This window comes from Lepisosteus oculatus, chromosome 6, assembly GCF_040954835.1.
Source record: "Lepisosteus oculatus isolate fLepOcu1 chromosome 6, fLepOcu1.hap2, whole genome shotgun sequence".
In the NCBI taxonomy this organism is placed as follows: Eukaryota; Metazoa; Chordata; class Actinopteri; order Semionotiformes; family Lepisosteidae; genus Lepisosteus; species Lepisosteus oculatus.
In genome coordinates, this window is record NC_090701.1 from 46,047,702 (window position 1) to 46,069,005 (window position 21,304).

The 21,304-nt window shown below is 39.4% G+C and overlaps 1 protein-coding gene across 1 annotated transcript in view; it reads right to left on the reverse strand.

The window, feature by feature from the left end:
• garem (GRB2 associated, regulator of MAPK1) overlaps nucleotides 1–21,304 on the reverse strand; it is a 70,538-nt gene that overhangs the window by 17,383 nt on the left and 31,851 nt on the right. The gene's annotated exons all lie outside the window — the stretch shown is intronic.

Here is a 21,304-nt window from a genome sequence, read left to right on the forward strand (position 1 = left end):
AAAACCCATTACTCTAAAAGTAAGACTGGTGATATCGATATTACTATATTACTTAGCTCGTCTTAGCGGGAGACGTTCACTCATCTAACAAAAACAGGCATGTGTATGAATCGCTCATTTTACAGAGTACCTGTAAGTAAAGTGGCTGCTTAATGAGAGATGAGCATACTAAAAGCATAACTATAAAATTGCAAATAATCCATATATATATTGAATTAGACACATTATGCATGCGTGTCTATATATAGTACAGACACATATTGTGTAGTCTCTGAATCAACTACCCAGCCGTACAGTTTCTTTCCCTTTACAATGAGAGCGGAGGAGGTGACATCAGCTGTATTCTGTGTGTTAATCGCACCATATAGGCCCCTAAACTAATAGAGACGACAAGTCACCACCCAGTTTAGAAAGAAACCTGCTGGCATGTATCTGTATGCACAGTCTCTTTCAGTCATCGTTCTCTGCCCTTTGACCTAGCCTGCCGCACAAATGGCAGCACAATGGTCTAGTCTGAAATACACATGAATGCTTACGTCATGCAATGCATGAAGTGCAACAGCTAAACTCTATGGGTAATGCAAGTCATGTCTTTACCATTAAAGAAATGTAATTACAGGCTGCAGCTATTAACTGACAGGTTTTATGGACAGCAACCAACTGCCCCTTGTCAGGATCAATGCAGAAGGCACCAGAACGAACAGTCACATGATGCTCATTCCTTTAAAAAACAACATCTGCCATACTCATCCACACAACACCTTGCCTGAATTATTCAAGAGCTGCTCCCAGTTCTGAAAGAATATTAATCCTTATTTTATTAAAAGCTCCACAAAGCCTGGTCAGCATCTTCAATGGAGCATGGCGCATGGGCTTTCTGTAGGACCAGAGCTGGCCAAACATTCTGTTGAGGGCAGCTCTCTTGTGCCCTTAGAACTAGACAATGTTTTTGCTTTACGCGACCTGCTTCATTTTTCAGTGAGGCCGGACTTTTCTAAATTCCAATTACAAAATTCTATAAGGGAATATATAAACATCTATAGTTGTGTTCTGTCAAAACACATTTCATATGCTAAAAATGCAACTTCACGTTTTGTATAACATCCTGTATAATATTATACCAACTTGCATAACATCTGTGTAGCCAGTTCAGAATTAGTTACAAAGGAAAAGAAACTTGTGCCTCCTGATAATACAATACTCCATTCAGGAGCCCACCCCCTCCTGTTAGGGAAGAACAAGATGCATTGTGAGTCCTTAACTGTTTAAGCATCCACTGCAACATCTGTTTTTTCCATTATTGCAATCTACATATTCTATAGATGAAAAACTACCGAAGTTAGAAGCCAGCCGTGTGTATAGTGTTACTGGCATTTAGGATTCTAAAGACAACAAGCAACCTCAAACATCGAAAAAGTAAAATCATTAGTCTTAAAAAAATACACATCACAAAAAGATTTCTAAGGAATGAGTAGCATGGCATTAAAACAAAAGTGCTTTCTATATATTGTTTGAAAATTTGAAAAAGCCCCGCCCGATGTGGAAACTGTAAACGTCAGTTTCCACAGTCTGCACTGTACCCACTGATGACCGTAGGAACACATTGCTTCAGGACTTTTAAACTTTACAGTGACACAAATCAAGCAGCCTCAGACATTCAAAGCTTCAGCTGACAAGACCTTGAAGTGATGGCAAAGAGGTGGGAATTAATTATTTGGCAAAACAGAGAAGGCTGATAGAATCCAGTTAATTTGGGCGGTATGATGTTTCGGAAAATGAATAACACAAGTGAATGTTGTGTGTGAGGAAGACTGGAATAAGAAGCTGCGAGCCTGTTAACAGTCTTGCATGCGAAGTCTAGCAAGGCGGGCTCAGCAAGAGCTGCCTGCTGTCACTGCACCCAGAGAGAAGAATGGGTCATTTCATTGACAAGGCCATGAAGGCATCCAAGAGTCAGGAAGCCAGGGGGCATCAGGGGCAGTGGTCCCAGCCTGACTGTGACCCAGAGTGACATGGAACTTCCAGCGCCATGTGTCTGCACTTTAACCATTTCTAGCTTTACAGTCAGGGCAGGTCAGAGGGCCCTGGTGCTGTACTCCCTAAAGATATCCCTGAAGACAGCAGAAAAAATAGCTCACTGGGCACACCTAACACCTACGTCCGTGGAGGATAACTGCACCACGGTACCATCACTTAGTCCTACGGAGAGCATCCGAGATAAAAACTCCCAAAATCAGAAAATCAGTGTTTGATTAACAAGTACGAGACAGAAAAAATGAAAGTGTGAAACTGTATAAAAGACTGCTTATGTGGCCCACAATGGCTATAACAGCAGTCCAACCCAGAGTTCATCAAAATGTATGATTATATTAGATGGAAGGCATACAGTAACTGTATTTTATTATCTCTTGTAAAATCTACTGTAGTTAACTACTACTTGAAACATTTTGGGATGTAGATTAAATATTAATCTTCCCACTCAGTGATATTGCTTTGGCTTTCCAATCAGAGTAGGGACCAACCTCCCCACACCCACCCTGGCAGTCTAAATACAAAACGATTTCCTGCGGATCGCAAAGCTCTGACTCTCTGAAAATCAGATCTATAAATGATACCCTTTTAGTTGTTTTCAGGTCCTCCAAGAATTCATACATTCATATTCACTTAGAACACCTTAGAGTTACCTTGAAAAGTCCAACTGCTTTGTGTTTAAATCTCTCAAAAGCATTATATAGATCTTACCTAAGTAAATTACTCATTCAGACAAATTACTCATTCAGATAAAGGTTTAATTAAGAGTCCCAATTTGGAGCAAATGATACTAGGAACAGGTGTACTCCAGGGCCGTATAATAGCTAAGCATATTTTATTGTAAGTGTTTAGTTAAAGCAGGCCAGTTAGCAATGCTGTTGCGTCTCGAGTTCAAGTCCAGACCAGGGTGCCTTCTGTGTGGAGTTGACACATAATCTCCCTGTGGCCACCTGGTTTTCTTCCAGGTGCTGGCTTGCAGCTGGCCTGCCTGTGTATACATGGATTTGTGCCAGATGTTGTGTGTTCTCCAGAAGACTTAACTGACAACTCGCAATCCTCCATGTATCTGTGTGTTCGCGCTCTGCGATGATGGTTCAGCGCCACTTTGTGAGCAATGCCCCTAGGCTAAGCCAAGGACAACCCCAGTCCTTACCTGGAATAAACGGCAAGGTCTTTCTGATTGAGAAAATTGATATTTGCCATACACAAATTCATGCATTAGGAATTTGTCTTTTCACATATCCCAGCTTGCTCTCCATGAGACACACAGACAGGGAGAGAGCGCAGGGTCAGCCATTTATATGGTGCCCCTAGAGCAGCTGGGGTTAAGGGCCTTGCTCAGGGGCCCAACAGAGTAGGATTCCTCTGCCAGCCACAGGATTTGAACCGGCAACCTTCCAGCCACAGGCGCAGATCCTTAGCCCCAGAGCCACCACTCCATCCCTGGATGGATGGTTAGGTAACCACCTGCCTAATGGCTGTCCTATGCGCACACGTTGCAATTCAAAATAAATTTTCAATGACGTAAGACATAATAAGATATTTTCATCTTCTAAATGCAGTGTTCCACATAAGGTATTGTAGAGTTTTCCACTGACTTCTTCAAGAAAGAAGCATATTACCTATCCATTTCTAATTCTCCTCCCAAACAAAATACATACAGTCATTTAAACTATGCATAAGGCGATATTAAACAAATATTGATAGAAACAATAGTATTTCATGACTAATAAAACAAACATAATTAAAAGCTGTTCTACCAGCCTTGATCAAGACATAGAGAAGAACCTGTTGGCAGCTAGGCCACAGCACAGCACATTGCCAAGTTGTCCTTGTTCACTAATTGCCGCTGTATTCTATGTGTTGCTGCCCTTAATTCCCCTGTTGTTATGAGCTGGACACAGTTTGTATGTTCGTATTTGTCTAGCACAGCGCAGGGTACTCGTATTAGGTCTTGTAAGCAATGAGAGGTGTGAGAAAGTGGTAACAGCACCTTCAATGTCTGTTTCAAGTGCAGCAGCAGCGCAACTGCCTTGTCACCTGATCTTGTACTGCAGGTTAGAAGCTGAGCAAGGCTAGGTTTGGTCAGTATTGAAATGGGATCTATGGAAAACAAGGCTCCTGCTTTTTAGTTTGAGTGGACCACTAGGTGGTGCTCTTCCTTCTGGACCCGAATTTCCAGACCAGTGTCACAGTATGGTATGAGAGAAGCTGAGTTATAAGAGAAGCACTCCTTCCAACGTTATATAGTATTAAACCAAGTTATTGACTGCTCAGTCTTTACAGATCCCAAGATCCCCAGATCCCTCCTGTCCTGGCTAAATTCCACTCTGGGCCTGTACAATACAGCCTCCTTGATTCATTTAGTGAAGCAACTTCTCAGCAGAGGTCTGCTGCTCTGCTCTGTAGTCAGCTTTGTACTGCACTTCAGGTGGGTGATGACCAGGGACACAAGTCTTCTCCTGTATGGAAAGCTGTCTGGGATTCTCTCAGATGAAGAGCACCTTTATGAATGCAAGGAATTATTATTGTTGGTGTTAAAAGTGCAATTGCAGGTGATGCACTTTCAAACACTGTAATTATCCAGGGTTGTGTGAGCCTGAAACAAGCAAACGCAGCCAAGATGCCGAAGATGATAACCTAGATAACACTGAAGAATTTGTTGGATGACATTCCTGAACCACTCAGCTGTTAGCAAGCAAACATGCAAATGCTCCGAATGTCATCTTCTCATTTATAACCGTTCTTAAGCTACTAATCGTCTGCATATACAACACTATGTTAGCGATCATAGCAGAGACTTTCTACAGCATGACCTGGAATAAAACAAAGTATAAGTATAATGTACTAGTCTAATTTGAGAGTAAGTTAAGGTGAATATGAAAGTTTTCTGCAATTCAGTAACTGCATTTTTTAGGGTTGTAAACATTCTTGCCTTATGTGCTGTATTCATAGTATTTATACATTGCTTTGTATTTAATTTAACTCATTTCAAAATGTAGGTATAATATAAAATGAAGTTACATCTACCTAGCTTTCAAGTGCACAACTGTTTTATCTAAATCCTGTATTCACTAAACAGACTGGACGTTTTCTCCTTGTTAGGTGTTTACGTGAAGTTGCTTTAAGGTTTAATATTCAAACAGGACAAAATCTTTTTCATCTCCAGAAGAGAGAACTTCATGTATTTACAAACCAAACAAATGTGGGCCATTAGGAGCTCCGTGACCCCTGGTTCAGCTGTGGAGAAAGGACAGGTCCTGGACCTCACAGCTCTGTGTTCTGTCATTAGAGGTCAGGGAAGAGCTACTGCAATCAGCCTTAAAGAAGTTGCGCACACCCAAAACAGCCACATCAACACCTCCTCCTGCCTCTTCTGCCTCACAACATAAAAAAAGGTACAAACAGGATGTGTCAGAAAGGACCTGTGAAACATTTAAAACGCAACAAGTCCTACAGGTATGTTTCAATCGTCGTGTGCTGTATTCTTCATGTCTTTCGGTATATACGGTCTGACTTAAACCACATCACAAGATTCTGCACCTCAAGAGGCCGCCAGTTTAATGAAACCTAAGGTAGATGAAAGAGGTGTGAAAAATCCCTTCCCTCTGTACAGACGTGTTAAAAGCACACCACACGTATTTTCTGCACAACCAAGTTCTAGCAGTTTTTAGGACTGTTTTGGGAATTCACAGTTACAAACGTGGGCAGTGACAAATAATTAACCACTAATGCTTCTGTGTGGTGTTTTGGAATAAGCATTCTATCACAGGTCTGCATAACTAAGTTAACTCACAAATGCCTGGTGAAAATCTAGTTAAAGTAGAAGAACGTTTTATTAACGTAATGCCTATATCCTTGTGTAACAAATGGATTCATCTCCTTTAGATGATGCATCCAGCTCTTGTTGCCGGGGGTGATCATCTCATAGATGCGTAAGAGATCAACAGAGGATAGTAATTATCTCATATTCTAGCACAGAGGTTGAATTTTAGATTCAAGCTAATTGACAGCATGATATCTACTAAGATTTTGCATTACAGTTTGAAGTGACTGGACCTTGGACAGCAGAGAATTCCCATTTCAAAACTCTCCAGGGAATTTGCTACTACAATTAATAACAATAATGACAACAAAACATAATACAAACAATTTGGTTAAAAGGCACTGCTATTCTGAAGGGTACCCAAGATTTATTTTTTTTAAATATGGACAAGGGCAAGAGAAACTGATTCCAGTCGATGGCTCTAGAAAAAAGCTAAGACTTCAGTAAAAGCTGCAATTTTGCTTTAGAAAGAGAACCGAAGTTGAAATGTTTTAGCCACTGGGCATGCAGGTGTGCATTTTGTGAGAGCATTGAACAAGGTACCCAGCCTTGCTGTTGAAGCTGATACCCTGGCTTCCTTCAAGAAACAATTGGATGAGATCCATGGATCAATGAACTACTGACAACTAAACAGGCTAAATGACCTTTCATCTCATTTGTAATCATTATGTTCTTATTTCAGTTGCACACACAGAGAAAAACTGTTTCCTTTGTAGGGACTGCTTCAAAGACATAACCATATAACCAGTTACTTCAGGGAAATATCTGGCGTGCAGTCTGATCATCATTATCTAATCAAATCAGTGATAGTTTAAATAATTTAGGACCCGGCTGTAAAAAAAAAAAAAGCATTGGCCTGTAATTGCTTGTGAGCACTGGCTTTGAGTACATCTAATAGCATAATGGTGAATGAAGACATATTTTGTGCTTTGACATTATGGGTTCAAACCCAGACAAAAGAGGATGGAAATACATAAAGATAAAAGCAGCGAGAGCTGTATTTAATTTCTGACTAGTGATCACAAAAGTGCATTTAGTGGCTGTACTTAGTAGAATTTAAATTAAAATTCAGAAGAATTATTTTGTTTCCTGTCAGAATCGTCTCCCGACGAGCTCCCGAGATTAAACGGAATTTGAAATTGCACCAACTGCAGCTGTTAGGATCTTGAAAATGTCAGGACATCTTGGTGAATTTAAATAAGGCTGCTTTAAAAAGGAAACCTCCCGCTGGATCAGCAACAAGGGCTGTGTAAGGCAGATGGGAAGTAGGTGGAAGTTTCAGTGTCACCATGTGGAGTGACAGCTTCTGAGAAATCTGTTTTTCAGCCATTTATTTTTCTCTAACTTTTAAAACATCCATTTGTTTTTTCAGTAAATAAAAGGGAGTTTTCCTTCATCACCGTACAATTATCGCAGGGGGAGAAAAAGACCAATTCTTTGCTTATTTGATTTGAAAATGTTAAATTGGTTGAAGGTGATGTGCCACTCCAGTATAATTCATTTGATCTCAATGTGAAACGACGTGTGAACAGACACCGAGTATACAGCTGGTGCATATAGTACACAACATGCAAGAAACTCAGGATTGCAGAAGATTAAAAGAATTTAAGATGACTCTTTGTGTTATCCTACAAATGCCGAAGGCAGACACAGTGATGATTACAAAACATGGTGTCATGATGAAAAAAATAGTTTTATAAAAACAGTGTGCCTAATGTGATCAAGCTGTGCCAAAGTGTACCTTCTATTTTATCTACTAATATGTGGATTTTCTAGGGGCACTGGAAAACTCTTCTACTTTGTATCCTTTCAAAATACTGTAGGGTATTACAAAACAGTGGATAAGGACTTATTATTAACACTGTAAATATGTCCTCAGGGTATGTCATGATATTGCTGATTAAGGAATTATACCATAGCCTGAATGATTTGTGACTTTAAAGGACTGCTGTACAGAAGTTAAAAATAACATTTTCATCACAACAAACTCCTCACTCTTATACACGAGAGATCTGATTCAAGTGTTCACAATCTGGAACAGGAATGAACAAAGCCAACTACTGTACTGCAAGTGCTTCAAACTGAGCTATGTAATTAACAATTGAGGACACTCAGGGAAATTAAGCGCAGGTGCATTTAAGATTAAAAACAGTTGGCACTTCTTTGAGAAGCGGCACGGGTGTCTGCAGAAACAACAACAACCGACCTATATTGTTGAAACCCACACAATATCTTGAGGAAATTACCGGATGCGACTCCTCAATCAGTAAGCCAACGTCAAACAAACGTGCAAGAGGGGCTGAACCCGGTCCTCTTATGTGTACAGCAATGGTCACGGTGCCGTGGAAAGAACAAAAATCCTGAAATTTATGAATCTCCAAATATTTCTGGAGATGTGGTGGGGGTAGGGGCCAGAGCAAGATTCTACATCTGGCAAAAACATTTGACACATTTCATGAGGCTCTCACCCCTTGACTAAACCTTTTTTTTTTTAGTTTCTGATACCCTGAACATTTTTTTTAGAGGTGGGGGCAAGGTACTGGGGAGAATGCAGTATCTAGATTTGAGTTTCTAAGGAATGTCCCCCTTACACACTAGTTTAAAGTCAGAATATTGTTTGAGGAAAAATGTCCTCAGCAGGCCTCGAGCGTACATAGTACCACAAAACCTACAGTACATGAAGTCCTGTCAGGATTTAATATGTGTGCAGATGCTGAGTTATGTCATCATGGTCTTATGCTTTGGGGAACTTACGACTAAGGTGTTCCTTAACCCACCACTGAGTTAGAGCCCATGGGCAGATTATAACATCTGTTCTTGTCTATTGAATGTACTTGTGCAGTACACTGCCGCAGTGCTTGTTACAGTATAATTTATTATATTACTGTAATTTTAATATGCTGCATTACATTTAAAATTTAAATATTATATTACAATTTACATTGCCCACTAGTAGTATAATTACTGCTATTTTACTATTATTACTATTACATAGTGTACTATTAAACAGTAGTACTATTATTCAATGGTAATACTAATTACTAATTGAACAGTAATACTAGTAGTACTATTACAGCTACTTAAGAAAACGCAGAATAAGTGTACTGTCACGTCTGGGAATTATTCACATTCTTTATCCTTTACCCTACAAGCAATTTAAATTGTTCTCCAACTCTGCATCTGTAAAAACAGCCACAAAATCTGTTCCAAATGGCTGTGCTGTTTGCCAATATAAAAATAATACAACATACATCTACATATTGTCACACTAATACACACAAAATCAACTGTAAAATCCAATTTTTGGGTTAAGGCGATTTCTTGAGTCCCATGATACATTTTACCCTCTTCTTTTATGCATAATCAATTTAACAACAACTGTCCCAGGGTCCCAGAACTTTTGAAATGATCTTACTACTTTGGAATGAGCTTAGAAGCAAAGCTCTCATTATTACTACTTGCACGCATTCATTTATTTTTTTAAAGAAATTAAACAAAATCTATGGAATGATCACGCAGCACGAACATCCATCTACTTTCTAAACCGCTTTATCCCTTACAGGGTCACGTTGGAGCCAGAGCCTATCCTGGCAAGTGATGGGACGCCAGTCCATCACAGCACGCACACACACAGACACAAACATGCACACACTCGCTCCAGGGTCAGTTTTACAGGAGCCAATTAACCAATCCATATGTCCTTGGACTGTAGGAGGAAACCGGAAGAACGGCAGGAAACCCACGCAAACCCAGGGAGAGCGCGCAAACTCCACCCAGACAGCACCCTGGGAATTGAAAGCAGGGCCCCAGCGCTGTGAGGCACCCACGCTACCCCCTGCACGAACGTGCACGCTGAATACCAACATCCTCCCAGCCATTCACAACCAATCTTGAAACATGCGTGCGGCACCCAGCCCAGGCCAGAGCTCATGGAGCTCGGTGTCTTTGAGGTAAAACACTGAAATCTAAGACTACGTTTGTAAAAAAAAAAAAAAGATGCCCAGGAATTGTAAAACGAAAGGCGTACTTCCCCTGAATTATTTCTTACAACCTCCAACCTCAAAGACGCAAGCCCAGACATAACAAGCGCATGGATATATTTAGATCCATACTTGTATAGTCCCGCAAACTAATTCCAATTATACTGACGTATGTTCACTTTGCTTCCACACTTATAATCACCAATTTGTTGTCAACAAATCTTCTCCTAGTTGAGCTTCACACCATCCAGCATTAAACGGAAAGAAACCTGAAGGGTGGCAATCCCATCTCCTTACCTCAGCATGTTTCACTAACGCTTAATCTAGTCATATTATGTAGATTTAACACTAACAGTGCTGTACTGTGTAATCAGAACCGTTCTATCTGTAAACACACCAGAATGAAACAGTGAAACACAAATGTTTGGAATTGAAAAGTGCTGCAGAAGTCAAACTAGTTTTACACAGAGATCTCAATGACAGTTGTCAAGGCTGTTTCTATTCTCCAATTGTAAACTGAATGGCAAAATATACATACTTTTTCACACATTCTTATTTTGGGGGGAGGCACCAGCTTGTCATTTTCATGCATTCTATCACAATCCCCCTAGTACAATACTGGAAAAAAATTGCAATGCAAATTTAAAAAATAAAGAAATACAGAAAAAAAAAATTGCAAGAGAAAGGCAAGGTTAAGAGTCTTCAGGAAGATGTGGCTGGACAGCGCACAGAACACCCCAGTGCGTGGAGGTTGAAGTCTGGTCTCTGGCCTTCTTGCTACTATCTCGCACTGGATTGAACGAACTGCAGATGTGTCACTGCAGCAGTTTAATCTGTCGTCAATGCTCAGGCATTTTCCAGTTTCAACTGGGCCTCTTTCACATGGTCACAACCCAATGTCATGGGACTGCTTTACAAAAACATGTTATCTCTATATCCTAAATCTGAGGAGCAAAGAGTACCATTCCTGAGTACAGAACCTTATGTATTATAAGTTAAAGCCTACATTATGCTATTCAGGAATGTGTTTTCTAAATAACCATACAGCCACACTTCCACAGGACAAACACAGCTGTTGAATTTCTGCATTTCAACACTGCCCTGGAAATGTGATCATATGAAAACACATGATGGTGATAATATTTGATGTGCTTAATACTATTAATTTAATCAGCATTTACTGTTCTTGGATTTTCTGGTAACAAGATGATAATGCAAACCCCTTTCAAGAGTAAATTAATTTACAACAGGAATTCTGTATACTGTATATCTTAACACAAGAGAGAAATGGACATCTCTCATCTCTCTTTTTCTCCACGTCCTATCGACTGTCTCAAGGTGCAAAACATCTCGCCAAACACCTGAAACTCGGTATACAATGAAGCTGTGTCACATATTGCGTGACAAAAACAGCTGATAACTGCTTTGCTTAGTAGAAGAAGACACAGGTATCAATATGTCTGCTTAGAAATGGCCAGTGATAAGCCAACTAAATAACTGTGAAACGTACAATTAAAATGGTGCCAAAATGGAAAGTGGTTAGCATTGGCGCCTCTCAGATCTGGGGGCCCTGGGTTCAATTCCTGGGGTGCTGTCTGTGTGGAGTTTGTATGTGTGGGTTGCCTGTTGGTGCTCTAGTTTCCTCCCACAGTCCCAGGGCATACTTGCAGGTGAACTGAAAATGGGCCCTGGCGTGAGTTTGTGTGTCTTTGTGTCTGTGTACCTTGCGACGGACTGGCGTCCTGCCCAGGGTGTGCAATGCCCTGAGCCTGTTGCTTGCTGGGATAGGCTCTGGCTCCAGTATTACTGCACTGGGTGAAATGCTTCGAAAATAGGGGTGTGGGGAAATAAAAGACTGTAGCCAAAAAGTCCAAATATAAGTAAAGCAAAAGCAGAAAACAGTAGAGAGTTTATTTACCATCAATAGACTTTTTAGAAACTAAAACGTTAACAAACTGCCCTAAGATGAAACTTAAATTTTAGTTTCCAAATATATCAAGGTTCTATCAAATATGTTTCAAACATGTATAAGCTAATCTGCTGCAAGAGATTCCAAATACTGTACATCTTTAAAAGAAGGACTTTATACTTTTCTTCATTCCAAATTAAGTGGATGTATAGTATTGATGAAAAAACGTTTCAAATGTGCAGGTTATACACATACATAAATAAAAATGTAGACATTAACAAACCCACTCCAGTTTTTAAAAAAAGTAATGACATTCTTTGCAGCACGATCCCATGACTAAGAGAAAAGGTCTGCTAGAACTTTCAGTTCCTTCCCTGATTGTAGAGGTGCTGGCATAAATTATTTCAATTAATTCCATTTCCAAGTACCTGGACTATATCTATTTTAACATTAAATCAATCAACTGTTTAATTAGTTATCCTCAAAAATATGTTACACATTTACTAATGTTAAAGTTTGCCATCTCTACCTTTTAACTCAATTTCATGTTACCTCAAGTGACTGTAAGTGAGTCAGGTCCGTGTCTCATAATTATACATAAAAATGCATTACAGGGCTATTATTTTGTGGCTTTCAAAGGTTCTGAGAGATTTATTTTAAAATCTAGTGTGAAGCTCCATAACTTTATAAAAACCCAGTGATATTTATCAAGGATCCTCTCACCTCCTTTACAGTCATGACTCTGTTTCCATAGTTACTGATATACACAAGCACTGTGTTCCTTAGTCATCTTTAGCATTTACCATTGACTGAAAGTGCATTATTGAAAAAAGCTTATTAAAAATGTTTTTACCTCATTAACAGTTCCATGTATTTAAAACAATGCTGTACTTCTTACATAATGAACTACTTTAAAGCAAACAAGATATAAAGAAAACAAAATATCAATGTTAATTAAAATACACTGTCAGAACAAGTACTATTGGAAATACCTGTATTGGTATAAACTTTTAAACAATTCAAGAGTAAGGAATGCAAGTGAGAGAACTATTATGAACTGTGGTCATAATACTGAATACTTTGAAATATATTTTGAAAATGTACAGCTTTCGTTTTTGAGAAAACAAAAACACTACGAAGACTTTAACAGGAGTAGAACAGCCTAAATTCATCACATGAATAAGGAATTCAAAGGCTATAAACACATTAAATAACACAAGAGAATGCTTCTGGGTCTAATATAATTCATTGCATTTTCAATGCATTTCAAAACGAACAAAAATACCAAATGAAAGAAACCACTGTATAAACGAATAAAAAACCAGATCCAGTTAAAGAAATTGAGTATAATTAATTGCAACCATGGATAATAAAGGTTTTTAGAAAGGCCAGGGAGTGATGTGAAAACTGCAATGGAGGCTTCAATTAACAATGAAAGATGTTTTAACAGTATAACAACGGCAAATAGATCAGATAAACCCATAGATAAATAGATAAACCCATCAAGTATGTGAGATATAGAAATGGTAAAGGTAAAGCTGCTGAAAGGGAAATATCTGATATATTACCTGGATATTTAACTCAGCTGTTTATCAAGGAAGAAGTCGACGACATTCCTCAGGGGGAGGGAAGACAAAATACACTCTTAACGTACTAAACAGGCACTTTACTGACAAGAACTCTGTAAAATGAGCGATATATACACATAACTATTTCTGTTAGACGAGTGACCTTCCACCTCTAATACGAGCTCCAGCTGTGTGGCTCATTCTTCCATCTTTATTTTTCACTCCTCTCAGCTGCTGTCGTTTTAACTATCTAAACAAGAATTGAAAGGGTATAATTGAGCTACCGTTTTAGCGAATGCTCTATTTTCAAATACATATTAAAATACATGTGAATAGGATTCTTAAATTAAACAAGCATAAGATATCAGGAAAAATCTTAATTTCAGTGCAGCATCACGTAACTAAGACCAAAAAAGCACATTAAACAGTCAGGCTCTCCTCTCTGACGAAGGTGCTCCTAGATAACACAAGAGCAACTGTGGAGCTGCGGAAAGAGAGACATGAAGTGAATTTTACACACAGACCCAAACATACCAGGAGAAGATGAAAGTCCAAAACACGCTTCTTCGAAAACCCTCTCATTCTTACAAATCTGTTTAAAAACGATTCATTCTTTCAGTGTTATTCGGTGAAATCTACGGAAGAACAGATCATTAGCTTTATGAAATTCTGATGCCTTAGGACGAGTCCTCTAGTACCGTTTCCACAGGCACTGTTCTCTGAGGAAAAGTAACGCGTCTCAGACATCTTCACCAATCTTACTGAAGAACTTCATCTCTTTCGCTTCTCACGGAATCCAGGTGACCAACAGGGCTCTTGGTTTTGTCAAGTTAGATGTTCGGAAGTTAACTTCACTATCAAAAGTTAGAACATCCCTATTATTTTTCTGAAAGGTGTCTTGTTGGGTCACGTTTTGTTTTTTCCGCTGGTTTACTTTTATTATTATATGGCATGCTAAAATGTTTTAGAGAACCAGAGAATAACTGGCTTCATTAGGTTTGCTGCACATTTTATCCTTCATATACAGTGCCTTGCAAAAGTTTTCACCCTCTTCCAATAATGTCTCATTTTATTGAATTACAAGTAATTATACGTAATGTACATGTGGTTTTTAATTTTTGTAAATTAGCCATCAAAATGTGAATACTCACACTGAATATATATATATACAGTATATATCACTTATAATTCAACAAAATGAAACACTTTTGTGTGGGTTTCCTCCAGGCGCTCTGGTTTCCTCCCACAGTCCAAAGACATGCTGGTAGGTTTCTTGGCTTCTGGGAAAACTGGCCCTGGTGTGAATGTGTGTGTGTCTATGGCAATGGTCTGCGTTCCATTTAGGCTATACCATCAATTTCCCTTTGGGATCAATAAAGTCTTATCTATCGATACCCCGTCTTGCGCCCTTTGCTTGCCAGTATAGGCTCCGGCTTCACTGCTTTGAATTGGATGAAACGGTTAGAACTTCAATGCATGCAAATAATACCAACGCTTAACATTCATCCAACGTGCTCACTGTTTTGCATAATTACGGGCTTGTGGTCACCGCTGGGGTAAAAAAATGAAAATGTGCCGATGCATCAGTTGATCGTTTATAGATATAAAAAAAAATCAGGTTTTGTTTCGCCCATTTCCAGAAGTCAGAGCTACAAAGAGGTATCAAAGCAAAATGGCACTGAGGGGCTTAATGATACAGGTGAACTTCCTTGGTCTTCTTAGTTTTGGTTTTCAGTGGGGGGAAAAATGAAAATTATTTAATAATATTATTTGTATGAAAATGAAAACTGCCAATACGCAACTAATAACACTGAGAAGTCATCATAAGATGACCTTTGAAATAGGAATTAGAGTTGGAAAGGCCAGCAAAACAGCACATAAATCTCAGGGCATTTAATTCAAACGGTTAAGACATTGTCTCTGTGCAATTCCAGCAACATCAGTGGTTTAACTCAGAACCACATTCTACAGCTGACAGCTCAGCTCCACAGAGGCCTGTTAGACAAAAGTTTTAAACTGAACTGAGTTCTCGTTATCCACTCGACTGGAGTTCTGTGCACTGACAATGCCCTGTAAAGCCAGCTACATATCAGAGCCCGTCTTTTGTAAAACGTCCAGAAAAACCAAAAACAAACCATGAAATATATATACGTATATAATTAAATTTAAAATTAGAAAACTGACACTGTAATTTTATAAGGAACAAGTAATAGGTTTATTCCATGCTGAAAAAAAGAAGAAAGAGAACACAACGTTTCGGCCGTGGAGCCTTCTTCAGGTGTGTAAACTGTAATTTTATGGTATGTTATTTTCAGTTTCCAAAAAATACTCAAACTCAAGGTGTTGGACAAGGGACGAAAATGTTAAAACAACAATCTTTTATAGACAAGCTTCTGTGCTGGTACATAAAAACGGTACACAGCATATTTTTATTGGGTGTGATTGTTTTCATGAAAGACATTATATACTAAAGCACCAAAGAAAACACTCAGGTCTGAAGAGTTCAATCAAAAACCTTAAACTGATATCCTAAAACACATACAGTAAGAACATATAGATATGTCTTCAGGACCAAGATGAACATATTCTAGATTTAATATTGGGCAATAATAATAATAATAATAATAATAATAATAATAATTATTATTATTATTATTATTGCTTACACTTACATAGCACTTGTCTGGACACTAAACTCAAAGTGCTTTACAGGTAATGGGGACTCCCCTCCACTACCACCAGTGTGCAGCCCCACCTGGATGATGCGACGGCAGCCAATCCATTAGGACCCACATGGACCGCAGGATGAGTGCCCCCTGCTGGCACCACTAACACCTCTTCCAGCAGCAGCCTTCGTTTTTCCCACGAGGTCTCACATCCAGGTACTGACCAGGCTCACACCTGCTTAGCTTCAGTGGGTTGCCGGTTGTGAGTTGCAGAGTGATATGGCTGCTGGCGTATGATTTTTATGTGAGCATTAACACACAGACCATATCTGCCTATGGACAGACTGCTGTGAAATGTTCTCCTGCCCTCCCTGTGCAACTGCAGCCAGCTAGCAAAGTGTGGAGATCGCAGTTGTCTCCTGTCGATTGCCCTGGTGAGATTTCCTATTGGGCTCGAGTCAGGAGAAAAAACTGGCTTCAGCAAGACCTGGATATTGCCATCTCAGCTTCATGCCACTTTAACTGAAGGAACAGAATACCTACTGGATCAAGGACTATGACCAATGTATTGTGGAATAGTAATGTTTCTCTCATTCCACACCAAAGGCATTTTTGTGCCCAAAGAGATTCCTTCCAGTGGCCGACTTGAAAACGCAACAGTCGGAGTACAGCTCATCATGGGTCTCGACACACAAAATCACATTCATCGGTGAGCTCATTCCACCATATTAGAGCAACAGAGCATATTGAGAACTGAAAGAACACCAGGGTCCAAAAAACAAGAAACAGCAGCTCACTAATGGATTCAGGAGCCATAGAAAGCGCTTCAAGGTAAGCAGCAATATTTTGCATCCTATTCAGAAACCCACATGGAGCCAGTTCAAGGACACTAAAACAGGTAATACGTGCTCAGGCATTTTAGTTTTGGCTAAATGGTTCTGAACATGCAGAAACTTGCTAAGAACATGTCTGGATACACCACTCAAGGCACTGAAGCATTGAAGAAAGCACCGAATTACAATACTCAAGCCTGGAAAAGACAACAGCATGCATTAATATTTTGGCTTCAGACTGGGAATGATGTGTACGCATACATGCAACGTTATGCAGATTAGAAAAAGACAGTTGCAGAACACTGCAGACATGAGCTACAGAATACTGGGTTACTAAGTTCTGAAAGTAGGACTATCAATAGCTAAATTAAACTAGCTATTAGTTGATACGTTGCAGAATTCATATGGAGAGCAAATCAATATAACTGTGATCTTGTCACAGTTCAGATGAGAAAAGAAACAAAACAGAGTACGTTATGTCTGTAAACAATGTGCTACTTATGAACAACTTAGACTGTTGGGAGTTAATTGTGCAAAAGTATAACTAAATCTAGACTGATATGTAAACATTGGCGGACATACTTTTTCTAAGAAAAAATAAAAGCACATTTACAGCATAACAACAAGTCCCGGTTACTAAGTACAGCCAACGAAAGCCTCTAGGAGTAAATTTTACAATATAATAAAACCTCTAATCTTATTTTTATTTTTTCTACTTTATAAATGGAGTTTCAGACTTTTATTCAGCAGAAAAGTGCAAGTGCATTGCATAGAGGATATATCAAACTGAAAATGTACTGTGTTTAGTTCAAATTGAGTAGAATTCAAAAATGTATCACTACAAGTTACGGAAAAGGTAGGAAGAAAAAGAGACTTTTTCCCATTCAACTTACTGCTATAAACTTTTTGTTTTCCCCAAAGAGAAAGTAACACCGCAAAATGTTAAAATGGCTTTTGAAAATCGGTAGTAGCAGGAAATAAACCAGAAGATAAAACACTCATCCTGAAAGCAAGCACATCAGTCTCAAAAATATTTTTAAATGATTCATAATGCAAATATTATGAGAAATAACACGAAAAAAAATTTGTACACAAATATAAAGTAATATATATGAGAGAAAAACAGATTGCTTTCAGGTACAAAACTAACAGTGCTTCAACAGCAAAAGAACTGAAAAGGAAGAAGTCCCTAGGTGACAGATTGGAATAATCACAGAGAATGTAGATTGGGAAAGGCATATGTACGGAACAAACATCACACTCAGATTCCCAGTGAAGAACAAACCAGTAGCTTAAAGGACTGTGTGCAGGCACGTTGACTGATCTCAGCATAAAAGGTGCTGCATCAGTGCAGGGTTCTTTACTGAGAAAATTTACAGAGAAAAGAGTGCTTTAATACTGCTTTTATAACAAAGCATGGAACATCGTTTTAGTATTTTTTAAGAACAAAATGTTGATTCTCCCTTTCAGACTGAAAACGAGGCACATCTGTGCAATATAAGCTGTGTACAACACATGTCTGCTTAAAACAAGGTGCCTACCTACAGTATGTTGCGCCTCAATGAAATCCTGGTGTCAATTAAATATACTGTGTATCGAAAGAAAATTGTCTTATAATTGGAACAAATTCACAGTTAACCTCGGGAAAAGTCTTGTGTGTAACAGGGGCACCAAAGTTTTATTGAAGAGACATGACACAGATAAATCCATTATGATTAACGTTTGTCATCAACAGGGGGGTCTACTGGGAAAGTCACGAGCTAGACGACTGCATGGCCGCTGTCGGACGCAGTTATATGTCAATGACGCACACTTTGCACTAAGTCGCAGATGACGTTTTTTGGCATGCTGTCCCATCCGGTAGTAGAGCCTGAATAAGCACGTGCCTGTTCAGTAGTCTTTCAATTATAGATACCACACATTATCCCAGCGCATCCCACAAACTTTCAATGAGGGCTCTAGTCTGGCAAGCAGAACATCCATAACATTTTGCAAGAATGCTCATGCCCTGTGCCCAGTTAACACTCTCGCAAAACTGGGATGTTCTAATGCTCGTATCAGAGGGATTAGCGCACTGATACAGTTACGGAAGTAATGCCCATACACTGATATTGACACTGGTAATCTAGACACTGGAGAATTCTGTCGCAGCAGGGGACAGAGTTGCCCACTGTCTAGGGAGTGGTGCTGTACTTGCTCAGATCCTGCAAGCAACTGGGATTGCACCCTGGCAGGAGAGGAGAGGTGCACCAGTCAAAGTCACTCGAGAGTAAGACTGTCAGTCATTAATGGTCGAATAATCAAACTGATGCCAAAAACATTTAACTCTAGTACCCACAGGCCTGCATACTAATTTCCACCTGGAATGACGTCCCTCCAAGCATTCCGCAATATCTCTGCATATTATTAAGCTAATATCCAAATTCTGTACACTTGCAGTTTACAATTTATTCAATCATAATTAACTTTTGATGCTGAGTATTCTAGGAAAATGAAAAATGGCCTCTGCATCTAGATGAGCCTGAGTGAATCTGCAGAAAATGATGAAAAACACAGCCTGTCAAGAGGGTGTAAAAACTAAAGAAACCAGATGGAAGGTTAAAAAGACAGATGAAATGGCAATCAAATGAGTCACTTTCTACAAATTATATGGCAGCTTTTAGGAATCCTGTGAAATTCATCTCTGAGAAATCAGTACCGGTGGGACTCATGCAAAGGACTAATCTATTCATAGAACTGATTTCTCAGGGCTGCAAGCATAAGTAGGATGTTCTAAAATGTCAGCTTTAGATGTCAATGACTTGGAAAAGCTTTAATGTGGTACAAATTTAGACAATGAGCTTAATTGAAAATAATATAATCAGGAAAATATGGCAAAACAGTGTGCTTTTAACTATGGAGAATGAGAGTGCTTTTGTTTTTTGGGGTTTAGAACGATCACCTTTCTGTTCAATGTGTTTTAGAGGAAAGATAGAAGTCAGATCTGTATATATTGACACACGACATGATGCTATGTTTTTTTAACATCTCAGCAATGTCTGGGCTTCACCAGGAGAATACTGGAAGAACATGATATTTTAAAAGGCTAAGGCATGGGAAGACAAGACTGATAAAGGCACTGGAAAAGAGAATTCAAGGCTTTCACATGCTGTACACATGCTGAACATCAAAAGAAACGTATCGCTTATAACTACTAAGATATTAATGAAATTATTAGCAGGAAACCAACAGCATTTTTTTGCAACAAGTGCCCCGTTATTTTATTGAACAGATGTGACACAGTTAAATTTGTAAAGCTAACATTTGTCAACACGGTTTCCCAAGAGGGGATCTACCGTAAAAGTCATACTGTAGGCCAGGAGCATGTATGGCCATCGCTCCAAGCAATACGAGCTGAATATTTGCAATTCAAGCTTTGCACCAGATGACAGACAACTGGCTTATGGGATTCTGTCCCATTCCTTTCATAGTGTATGGACAAGCACACCCCTGTTCATAGTGTTCATAGGTCTCAGAGCTCTCACTGCTACACGAACATTTGAGCTCATCCCACAGATGTTGAACAGGACTCAAGCCTGGGAGTAGGGCACCAACAGCATAGCCGTCATGTGCTCATCTTGCTGTTACACTAACACCCAGTCATGTCGGGATGAGCCTGCAGGAAGGGCAGCAAGTTAGCTCCCAGGACATGATCAATGCACAATGCCTGGCTGTCATCAGTTACTACAAGTGGGGCTCAGTAGCACCTATATACCCCTCCCCAGACCATTACACTCGGACCTCCCCATTGGGTGGTCTGTTGTACACAACAATTAGCATATCGTTCTGCACATGTGTTCCATACCTGCTGACACCCGTCAGGGTGATCTGCACGACTGCTTGTGAGTCCCCCTGAAGGGACCAGCCTCCAACTTAATAATGGCTGAAGACAGTGTGCTCTTGGAAAGTGAGACACATTTTCATTCATGCTTGACAGGTTTTATAGTCAAAAGGTTAAATAACCTCAATACATGTGAAAACCGAATCAACTCTCAGTCAGTCAGTCAGTCAGTCAGTCAGTCAGTCAGTCAGTCAGTCAGTCAGTCAGTCAGTCAGTCAGTCAGTCAGTCAGTCAGTCAGTCAGTCAGTCAGTCAGTCAGTCAGTCAGTCAGTCAGTCAGTCAGTCAGTCAGTCAGTCAGTCAGTCAGTCAGTCAGGGGAGAACTTTGCTGCAGCAGGAGATCTGGTCTTTGAGGTGACAGATTTGCCCACTGTCTAGGGAGTGGTGTTGCACAGTCAGTAATGAATTATCAATATTTCAAAATTACATGAGGAACAACTAAACAATATCCAAAATCTCCAGCCTTTATTTTTCTAAAAGCACATATAAATAGACCAACTCATTTCATTTGAAAATATCTATTATAATTACTTTCTGATGGGTGAACAGTAATATGATGGTCAAGGTGAAATTCGCTTAGTGTCTAATAGCAGCCATGTTACCTGCAAGGTT